The sequence below is a fragment of the Phyllopteryx taeniolatus genome, chromosome 3 (genome assembly GCF_024500385.1).
Source record: "Phyllopteryx taeniolatus isolate TA_2022b chromosome 3, UOR_Ptae_1.2, whole genome shotgun sequence".
Lineage (NCBI taxonomy): Eukaryota > Metazoa > Chordata > Actinopteri > Syngnathiformes > Syngnathidae > Phyllopteryx > Phyllopteryx taeniolatus.
In genome coordinates, this window is record NC_084504.1 from 15,943,474 (window position 1) to 15,954,872 (window position 11,399).

Genomic DNA, 11,399 nt, shown 5'->3' on the forward strand with positions numbered 1-11,399 from the left:
CCCATTCAAAACATGCCAGTTTAGGTTCAGATTCTGTTTTTCTTCTCTTTCAGAACCTCACTAAACCCAATTTGAATCATCCAATATTACTATAAATACCGCATCACCAGTGCGCACTGTTGTTTGTTCAGGCTGAACGGCATCTGTATAATTCTATGCCACCGGGTGAATTCAGATAGTGCTCCAGTGTTTAGTGTAACAGTAGCATGACAACATCATCATTGAGTGCAGTGAGCTGGCATTCCATGGATGTGGAGATATTACTGCTTGCGCTGCCTGCTCATTGGCATAGCATTCTGTTGCATCTCTGTGCAGTCTATACACCAGGGTACTGTGTAACTCCCAGCGGGAAATATCAGTGTGGAAGAGGTAAATGTCTCAATGATGGAGACGACTTCTCCTCTCTCTACTTTCTTGCAGCATACAAGCTCAAGCTGCTGAATCAGTCTCTTCAGCCTTGCGCTAACCTCTTTTCATGCCCTGCGGTTCCACGTTCAAGCAAGAGGGAGCCTGGATTACTGGATTTTTTTTTTTTCCGTAGGAAGATCCCTCACCCCCGCTAATGTGTGGGATTAGTACCTCAATCGTCAATGTTGACTTATTTACGACCAGTCATGTAGCTGCAAACTGAATAACAGTCAAACAATACATACCCCTTTTCATGTTTGTAAACAATAGGCGCTGGGGTACTTCAGCGGCAGAACGCAAGTGGCTACTGCTGACCTGAAATGAAAACAAATTGTTGCGATACAGATACAGTGGATACAAACCTCCACAAAACAACACATAATCCATGAGACAGAAATATATCATGACAAAACCTTTCCACCATTAATGGAACCCATAACCTCTAAAACATAATTGGAAAAAAGATAAATCTTTTTGAGAGGGGAAGTAAAAATGAACACACTGAGAAAATGTGGTTGCACAAGTGTGCACACCCTCTTTCAATTGAGGACGTGGCTGTGTTCAGCGTGACTGAATCACATTCAAACTAGGATAGGCTCCAGTACACCCGCGACCCTAGTGAGAAAAAGCGGGACAGAAAATGGATGGATGGATGGAGGAATTATTAGGAGTCAGCAGACACCTGCCGCCATTTAAAATGCCTCTGATTAACCCCAAATAAAGTTAAGATGTTCTGGTATGATTTTCCTTGTTTGATCACATGACCCCAAAATCTCTCTACTATTATATTTTTGCACATACCTGTATTGGGTAAAACCATTTTGAAAAACTAAGTCCATACAGTTTGACATCCGCCCACCTGCCTGTTTCCCAGTCCTCATACTGTATGCTGTTAACAATGCAGATAAAATGAAACTGGCTTGAATGAGTGCAGCATACACATGGTTTTCAAAAGTTTGATTTCAGTGTAATACGTTCCCTCGGGCGGCACGGTGGGCAACTTCATCTAATTTAACCAGAAATTACATGATGATCTTGGAAGGGTTCATATGAATGATGGATATTATACGTTATCCGCCCAGCCATTAATTTGACAATCTCTTGAAATGTGTCCTACAGTGAACTTATGTAAGTATATAAGCAAAGCTTTCAGTCTAATGTTCATTTGTACAAAAGTGTTGCTTCATGGCCACGTACTAGAACCATGGGTTAAATGATTCTGACAATTGCTCTTTGGCTGTTCCAAATTTACACGGCCATTAACCCACAACGGGCACTGTAATTACAGTTTAGATCAAGCATAATAATTAGCGATAGAGTTCTTAAGTATTTATTATACTTCATTACCTGTTGGATTTATTTAATTGCTACAAAAGAGGACGGTTTAAGTCTGCAAAGGTATAATTAATGCAAAGATAGCTGAAGCAATTGCATCTAATCGCGCAACCACAGCTTTGTCATTATGTGAATTGTCATATCCTTACTATTACCAAATATGCCAACCCTCCCAATTTTGCCGAGGCTTCGGAGTACAATTTATGACACTACGGGCATCTAATAGAATGCGCACACCCTGACACCTGCTGCATTACCCTGTTTTGTCACGAAAGTGGATACATTGAAACATATTTTTTTGCGTCCTGTGTTAGACAACAATTTATTTTTTGGGGAAAAGCAAGTTAGCATGAATAAATATCGTAAGCCCCCCCCTACAAAATGAAAGCGAGCAAGGCTCTGATTTTAGAGGACATCATCATCCAACATCGCATAGTTATCAGTCTGACCTTGAGTTGTTCGCAACCTCTTCTTCATGAATCATGAAAGATATCAGGCGTCCTTTTGTTTAATGCAGCTATAGACCTCTAAGTTTCTGCACTTAGTCGAGTCTAATAAATCATCCCAGTTGGCCACTGACGTTCCCTATCACCTTAATGAGATACCACTTTCTATTCCTACAATCATACCTTGCTCTGTTTCAGATTTCCAGCCTTTGGTTTTACAGAAAACAGGGTCTCAGTTACTCTCACTAAGCAGGATTATTAATTAGAAACAAAAAGAACATTTAATGCGATTGATTACAATTCATGGATCCACTGAGGATATTCTAAACATGGGGGAGTATTGCTTCAGAGCGCCTACTCTTAGTTAAAACAAGGATTAAGGTTGTATTGTTTAGCTGGCATAAACATTTGTTGACGCTGCATTTACAGGCAATAAAACTATCCTCATTGGACGTTTGCTTCTATATGAGCCACAAGGAAGACCCTTAACCTCCTTCCACTTTATACACTGACTATAGTCCCTCAGCTATCCACACTAAATCCTTCATGGTCGTTTATCTGAAACATCAGTCCCTCCTCTAACTGAACTTTCCTCGTCTTGTTTGCCCTTCGCTTGCTTTTTTTGAATGGCTGAACTCCAGACCACTGAGTCCAGCACAGCTCACATCCATCCTCATTAAGATCGACGGGGACCCGTTTAGGATGAGCAACGGGCTGGAAAACACAGTGACCTTCTCATGTTTGATTCATTTCTTCTTTTTCAAATTTCAGCCACTGAGATGAGGCGCCATGTTTTCATTTCTTGTAAAGTTTGAAAGTGGACGGGGCAGCCTTCCTTACACGAATGCTCCCATTGAATGGTACAAAGACTTCATTCCATCAACCGGGCGGAGACAGGGGTTAAGCATCCATGAGGCAGAAATAGTCTCAAATTAAAACGTGACGGTGAACTGAGTTTGCATTCCTACTGAGTATGTACTATTAGCACAGGGCTTTATTATATGTCATGCCCTCAACATTTCCATAACCACAAAGTTAATGAGGTTAACCTCTTCAAAACAGCCAGTAAGGGCATAAGCACTTTCTCCCCCTTTTTCCTGTCTGTGATTCCATCTGCTTTTCACTCCTTGCCTCGGCCACAAGAGGTTTTTCATAACCACTCTCATCTTCCATGTCTCCAGGTACCCGTCCTTCCCAATCAGACTGCTAGGCTAGGGTCTTGTTTCTCTCTCTCTCTCTTTGCACTCACCACAAAGACAGCCTAACAAAAGCCTAAGGCAAAGGGAAAGTGTGTGGCTGCTGCTGCTACTGCTTCTGGTGGTGGTAGAGGTTGCGGTGGGGCGGAGGGAAGGAGCAGGATGGAAACAGAAGAGGTGCTTGAAGAAAGTGGGATGGACAGAGAGAGTATGGGATGTGGTAAGGAAGGCAAGCAACACTAAATTAGATGCCGGTGGAGAAAAGACATTGAATAAATTCCAAAGAGAATATTGCATTTGATCATATTTTCCCATCCTCTCTCAGCACTGGGACACACTGGAGTTATGCTACCCACTGTAAGAGTCTATATTTCTATCTCCTCTCTTCTGCTCATCCCAGACCACTGAGCTGCCTTGACATGACGGTGTAGATGTCTCACATTTTTATCAGCAAACATCTTGCTGCCTTCTCAGTGCTACCGTTACACAATCGCTGGCGGGATTTCTGTCTTTGAAAAGCAGCTACAACAACATGAGATCACCTAATAGGCTTTCAAGATATTGCACTGAATCCAAGATTTTCTTTGTGAATCAAAGACATTCAGCAAATTTGACTGGAACATTTTCCAAAATCTGGTCCCAGTGTGCAACCGTGGCATGCTCCGTCCGATGTAACCCATACAATGTTTCCACCACCACCATGACTAAGTCAAGAATCTGTTAGCCGCCGAAAACTCTGGAAACGTTTTAATAATTGTCTGTAAATGCTGAGTATTCCATTTTACTTTTTTGAAGTTCCACTTTGCAGCACACTGTCAGTTCAGGTGACATAAAAAAGTTACACTTCATGAAGTTAAGTGGTATTAAATACAGTTGAACAATCTATTCCAAGACATTTTTTTTTTCCCTATAGAAATTTTAATTCATCTCTCCCTGGGCAAAACTGTTGCCACCACCTTGTCAAACAAGGTTTGAAGTAACATTTTAATATTGTCATCAGACAAGCGTAAAACAAAAAAAAAAACAGTAAAACAACTTTGATAACAACTGAAGGACATGTATAGCAAATTTCATATAACCTCCAGTGTATATTATTGTCCTTCTCTTCACATGCTCTCCTTAAACATCTCCTGATGAGGCTGGTCCTTCTTTCGAAATAAGTGTTGCAAAAAATAAAATAAAATAAAGTCAACCTGGCAGCATTTTGCGAAGTATGAAACTTTACATAAATGAGATAGATATAAATGAAGAGGCCTTTATCTTGATCTATTTGCACCTTCTCTTTAACACATCTCACTACATTGCTTGACACAATCTGTTATCTGAGATCTTTGCAAAGATAACAAATTGGGGTTCTTTTGCCAGTAACATTTTTACACCCAGTATTCTCTGTATTAGAACATACAACTTTTTTCTATAAAATGACTTATGCCAAGGTCTTACGCCAAGATGTCATGCATGATGACATTTTCACCTCCCAGCTTTTGCTTGATTTTTGAAGCGTGTATAACACTGGTCAACAAATATTTTTAATTATTATTATTAATTATTCATGTTTTTTTTAGCTGATTTAGAACAATTCTGATGTGCAAAAGCAATATCACATTGCTTTTGCTCAATCATATCAACTTTCTGAACTATGGCCACATGTTTTTGTTTCCATGCACAGATATTTTCGCTTTAGAGGTTCAAATAAACGGAGGTTCATCCCCTGAATTTTCAACAGTGATTACTTAACATTCAATTTACAGGTACTTACTTTTATCAATGGCTACAATTCAATTTACGGTAAGCAACGCTTATAACATTTGATGAATAAACAACAACTTGGCATCAAAACCTGACTTTGAACAAGAGGAACCGATGTCATTTTTAGATTTAGCAATGCGAAATTGCCCTAACGGTTGAAAAAACTGAAGTAGACACAAAAAAAAGTGGGTTACATTTTTATTGTCTACTTCAGTAATTCCTCATATAAGAATACCTCACATTTTTGTTGTTTTTATTTTTTTTCCATTGGTTTGAGGGTTCTCTTTAGTTAATGCTGCGAACTCATTACTCAACTGGAAAAGTTTGTCTTAGCACACACTGCAATCACAACACATCCGACTAATTAAAGCTACTGTTATTATAGAGATTCTTTCACCAAGAGGGCTCCTTTATAAAGATGCCTGGAGCTTCACAACACTACGATGCCCCAGAAGCAGATGGCTGTGAAATACCATATTTCTGGTGAAAAGATCAATCTGCTATTCTCCTGCATGGGATAGTAAGGATTTATTACAATGAGACCATGGAGAGGTTGGTAGGACTTGACCAACCTCCCACTCCTTGACAACCCCACATGACGCTCCAATCTCGCTTCCAACTATCCCACATCGGTTCCTTGTAAATGCAAAGTGAAGCCTGTGAGAAAAGAATCAGCCCACCTACAAGTCACCGAATGTATTATCAAGGCTTCATTCCTGTTCGATTGCAGCAGGTCTTGAATCTACATAATACTTTGCTCCATTCTTGTGAAACCGCGGAAGCCACTTGAAGTATCTTCTGATGAAACATGGTTGACTCTGAAACATGATTCTGGAGCAGTTCATCTGGAGAAAATCTATACCAAGAGAAGATCTCTCTCTTCATATTTGTATCATATCTGTATCACTTTTGCTTATTTTAAAATGAAGTTTCGTGCGTAAACATATGCGCATTGAGAGCATGAAAAACCGGATGATTTTTAAAACATACTCGGATGCTATTTGTCGGTTGTGGTTTCAGCCTATACAACCAACAACATACTATGCTGTATATTATGAATTTATTTTGTACAAATAGGGAGTGAGTAACATCTAATTTTATTTGAAAGGATTTGACATTGCTGTTGTCAACTTAAGGTTGACTATTCACTTTAATTGTAATTGTACCACAGCATATGAAACATTTGCTTATAACTGTGGTTTTAAGGGGCTAAGAAAATGGGACATACAGCAAAACCTTTGCGATCATTTACTTATTCTAAAAGACCAAAGAAGGCTTTCACACATTCGTTTTCTGGCACTGTAAAGCCAACAATAAACAGAAAAAGACTGACCTTCGGCGTTTTTAAAGCCAGAAAAAGCTGGATTCCCCAGGTTGTGTGTCATACATTCCTAGCGAAAATAAAACCCTTACTCAATGTGTGAAGAAATGTTCCGCTGCCAAGCAGTGTTACATACTGTATATCAGAAGTAAGGTTCCCACAGTCACTGCAAGAGTGGAAAACAAGCAGAATAATAACAAGACGGAAATTACCCTTTACGACAAATGTCCATGCATAGAAAGTAAACCATTATGAACTGTTTACTGACTGGCTTGTAAGAACATTTATTTTGTTGTTGTTGGGTTTTTTTTTCCAAACTTGGCCTTAGATGGGTAAGAAAGAACATTAAATGGCTGATGGAAAATACCATTAAATTAACCACTTTGATAACTATTTTAAACATGCTGTGCAGTTGTGCAGGGTGACGCAACACTTCAGTTGGAGTCATAAAACGGATCAATTAACGTGAGCTGCAAAATGTAATATGAAATTAGTTGAATTGAGTTAGTGGCCTAAAAACAGAAGCAACAATGCATCTGTGTCTTGTGAGGAAAAACAAGGGCTAATTAACTGAGGAAAGAGCAATCAAATCCACATTTTAAAGGGAGGTTTGCAGTTCTACAACTACTAGCAAAATCTGAATGCAACCCAACTTCCGTAATCCCTACTCTCCTCAAGTCTCTGACCAAAGCCACACTTCTCGCTAACGTTAGTGAGACTTGCACTGAACGTAACGTGCTCAGTAAACAAGCCAACGTTAGCCACGGCTGCTACATTGGTAGCATGATTTAGTCATAATGTAGTGTTACTAAAACACTAAATGTTATCGTTTTTTTTGAATGTGCACTCAATTAAAAATCAAAAAGAGGTGATTACTTACCTCAACAGTCCCTTCGCTCTGCATCTGTCCCAGTTGTTGGCAAACGTGGGATGGGCACTTTGTTATTTTCCGGAGGTGAATATTCCACCATAATTTGAGCAAAGATCCTGAAGCCCAAGCGGGTGTGCGCTATGAGTGTACGGCAAATGACTGACGAGGTGTCAGTCATGCCAACGGTCTCTTATTCATTGTTTTTCCTCGGGCGAGGTGGTTTCTTGCACGTCAAATAAAATGTACAAGTTGTGGTCCGTGGGCTGATTTGACCAATTTTACGGTGAGGTCATATGGACAGTACTTTTCAGTTTAACTTCATAGGTGAGAGTAATGCAAGCAAAATATTCATTTCACCCAGCAGACAGCAGGAATATATAGCGAGTCAAGATGAATCATTTTTTCATTATTTAAAGGCCTAGGCAAAAGTATTAACCAATCAACAGATTAAGCAGAGTTAAGGTGGTCACTGACATGACAGTTTCATTGGCTCTTTGGCTGGGATCAACATATTGACATTGATGGTGAATTCTCTCTGTGGATTCTTCAACTAGCACACAGTCAGAGTGTAATATGAAAGCTGTCAGAGTGTTTTCAGTACATTGTTACCCATCCTGCCTGACATGTAACTAATATTTAAGGACCCTCGCTGGAATATGTAAATAATTCACATGGAATGTGAGCAGCTAACTGTGCTTATGACAGGCAATGACAGGAATGAGTTATAATTTTATCATTACGATCTTTAACAAATATCACGCTCGTCATTGTTACTTTTCTATGTGAGAATCATCTTCCAGCAGGCTTCTTAGTTTTTGTTTTTGTTTTGTTTTGCTCTGTTGAGTTCTGCAGTAGCTGCGGTAACTGGGGCGCTGCAGTATAATTATCAAACTTTGTGACAGTGATGATAGAAAATCTGCTTTCCCTTACCCAACCATACATTTTTAAAATTGTTTAATCAAGGGTTTGGCTAAAGCCGATCTCACTTGACTCATGGGACATTTTACAATGTTAATTTTTGGATAAAAACATTTACAGTACAATCAAACAATGTGATGTTTAGCATGTACGATTATTCTTTTGCATTTTTACTCTTTCACTGTTTAGGAGATCCTCCATGACCCTTTAAAGATCAACAGGTACATGCTTCTGCAGGAACCTGTTTTCTTTGTATTTTGGGTCACTAAGAAAAGTCCTCAAAATAAAAGGTATGAGCATGACATTAATTCACTGCCATTGACGGCTTTAGAATATAAATATCCATGTTATCTGGGAAGGATGGCAGTGAATGAATATTTCTGAACTATAATTCTTATAAGAAATGAACATGAGAAGAAAGTGTATTGCATGGATTTTTATTTAAAATTCGATATGGGCGCCAGCATTAGTCACCAGTTTCTCAAGCCGCCTGGGAACCGCATTAACTGATTTCGCAAGGAACTCTTGTGGGACGGAAGACATAACTTCTCGTATTCGCCCTTCAAGTTCTTCCAAAGTCATTGGTTTGGTAGAATAGACTTGCTCCTCTAATCATGGAACATACACAAAAAAATTGAGAAAAATATTACAACATATGAATAAATTATACGCATTTTAAAATAGGGAGTTACTTTTCAATCACCCTGTAGAACACAAGAGTACCGTAATTACCTAGAGTAAGAGACCACATTATGACAATTTATTTCAATTGCAGCAACTACACTTTTAAAAAATGACAAAGTTGCAGCACAATGAGCCGCAAATTCAGATGTGTTCGGAAAAAAACTATGCAGCAGCTGGGCTTTGAATGACTATCTTTAGGCTGTAAATGATCACGGTTTCCAAGAACACAAGCTGTAATCGTGAATGTGGGCCCTCAGAGTAACACAACCTGCGCAAGAACAAGGTCTCCCACGAGTCCCCAACAGCATCTCCCACTTCCGTATCCATGGAAACGATAAATCTCTGGGGGAGTGCAAGTAACAGTAACCAGACAAACAAAAGCTTCAGTCATAGCTGTCTTGGCATCTTAAACAAAAAATAAGTCAATTTACCTGCTAGTTCTAATATTTACTTATGACCATTTTCATGCTTGTGAAATATGGCTTGATGATACTTGTTTTTTTTTTTTTTTTATGTGAAATACACAAAGACATGGGGCTGATTATTGTACATTCAGAAAGTTATAAGGTAAAAGGTATCAATAATGTTGTTGTTGTGTTTTTATTTTTATTTTTTCAGTATGCGCTCAGCTAATAGACAGTAAGGATATTTACCATTACCAAGAATGGCAAAAGACAAACTTGACGTGTCTGCTTGATCTCAATATTTCTTGCATTTAGTTAAACAATGCAGCAAACATCTGGACACAATAGCACACAACGCCGAATGAACAGGATGTTTGGCCTGTGTGACGTCACATCGCCGGTAAGAGACGAAGACCGGAAGGCACTGGATGCAAAAAGCAGAAGGCGCATTCTGAATCATATTTAACAATTTAACTGCTGTATATCTGCTATATAATCACTTCAAAATGGCAGATGTGGTGTGTAAAGGGGTTCTAGAGTTATCAAGAACAAATTAAAATGTTTTGCCCTCTGACCTTTAAGTGTGAACACACTTCCAATTAATGATGCAGTGAGGTAGAGTGCGCTCCTGCCTCACACAAGGTTGCATCAGCATGCAGTGTGTACGTGTGTGTGTGCTTGTTTGTTGCTCTGGGTTGCAGAATCTTGGCTTTGCATGTGGGGGTTGTTGACAGACACCACAGAGAATGTGTCTCAGAGGACCATGCAGAAGTGTTACAGCGTATAATTCGCATTGGAAGCACAGCCATTCCCGATTCTGCCGTAGTAATGAATACTGAGCACATGCCAACGTGACCTCTGGTTGATCACTGTGTTGGGGTTTGTTGGGACTGTTTGAAATGCTCTGACCATGTTAGGTCGCCTGTTTGTGATTCAGTGGTGGCATCGTGTTACATTTGATCACTTGTCTGCATTTCAATGACATTGGACTGGAGGCAGGGTTCTGGGTGCCAATCCAAAATTTCACAGCCATCTGCTGATGTGCAGTACTTTGGTTTATACTGCTTTCAAGCGTTTCATTGCTCCTTTTGGGTTTTTCCAGAACCATTATAAAAAATTATGTATTTGATAGAAAATAAACCACAAACAACTGTTATAAGAAAGCTTTAGCACCAGATACAGATTTAGTAACTGTCTTTTGCTCTACTTTTTACACTGACGTAGTCATAACTTCTTTGTCCAAGAAATGGTTGTATATGACAACTTCATATTTATGAGTGCATTCATTTTCCTCTCATCTTGTACTGATGTGTCACAAGATAAAATATCATGGATTCCAAGTTCACAATGTTATTTTCGTTTTTTAAGTTCATAGTTGAAATGGTTTATCTACATATATCAAACAGTCTTGGTTTAAAGAAACTATAAATTGATCGACAGTCAACTGCTCCCAACTTTACACTCATAATCCAAGGTTGTCGACACATGATTCGTTAAAAGGTGAAATGGGGGATTTGTGGTCCAAAGCAGAAGTACGTTAAGTGTTTAGAAGGACAGTTCTGGCAGAGAATTGGCAAAAACATGTTTTTTATTGGTTGTTTGACTACATACTTGAGAACATCTGTGATTTTCATCAGTCTCTTCATTTAAGCATACTTCATATATGTTTAATTGGGTTCCATCTGATGTTGGAAAACCAATTACCATGTCACCTTTAACTGCTGCTGTCATGCAATCCAATCATAATTGTGTTTGAACACAGCTCAAACTGTAGTTACATGACAAAATTGTGTTGTGTATACCATCTCAATTCATGTATTGTATGTAAATCTCGATCACTATAGTCAACTACAATCCTCATTCTAAAGATCCTGAAAGCATTTGATGTAAATTAAAATCAATATCATATCCTGCTACATACAGTAGTTATTCCAAATACAGTATGCCCTATTCATTCTCAAGGAATGATTATTATATCATGTAACACGTCACAACTCACCAGACTAATGTATACTGCATCAATGTACTGAAAGTTCAGATGACAAACAAGTGCACCTCTTTTTGAAG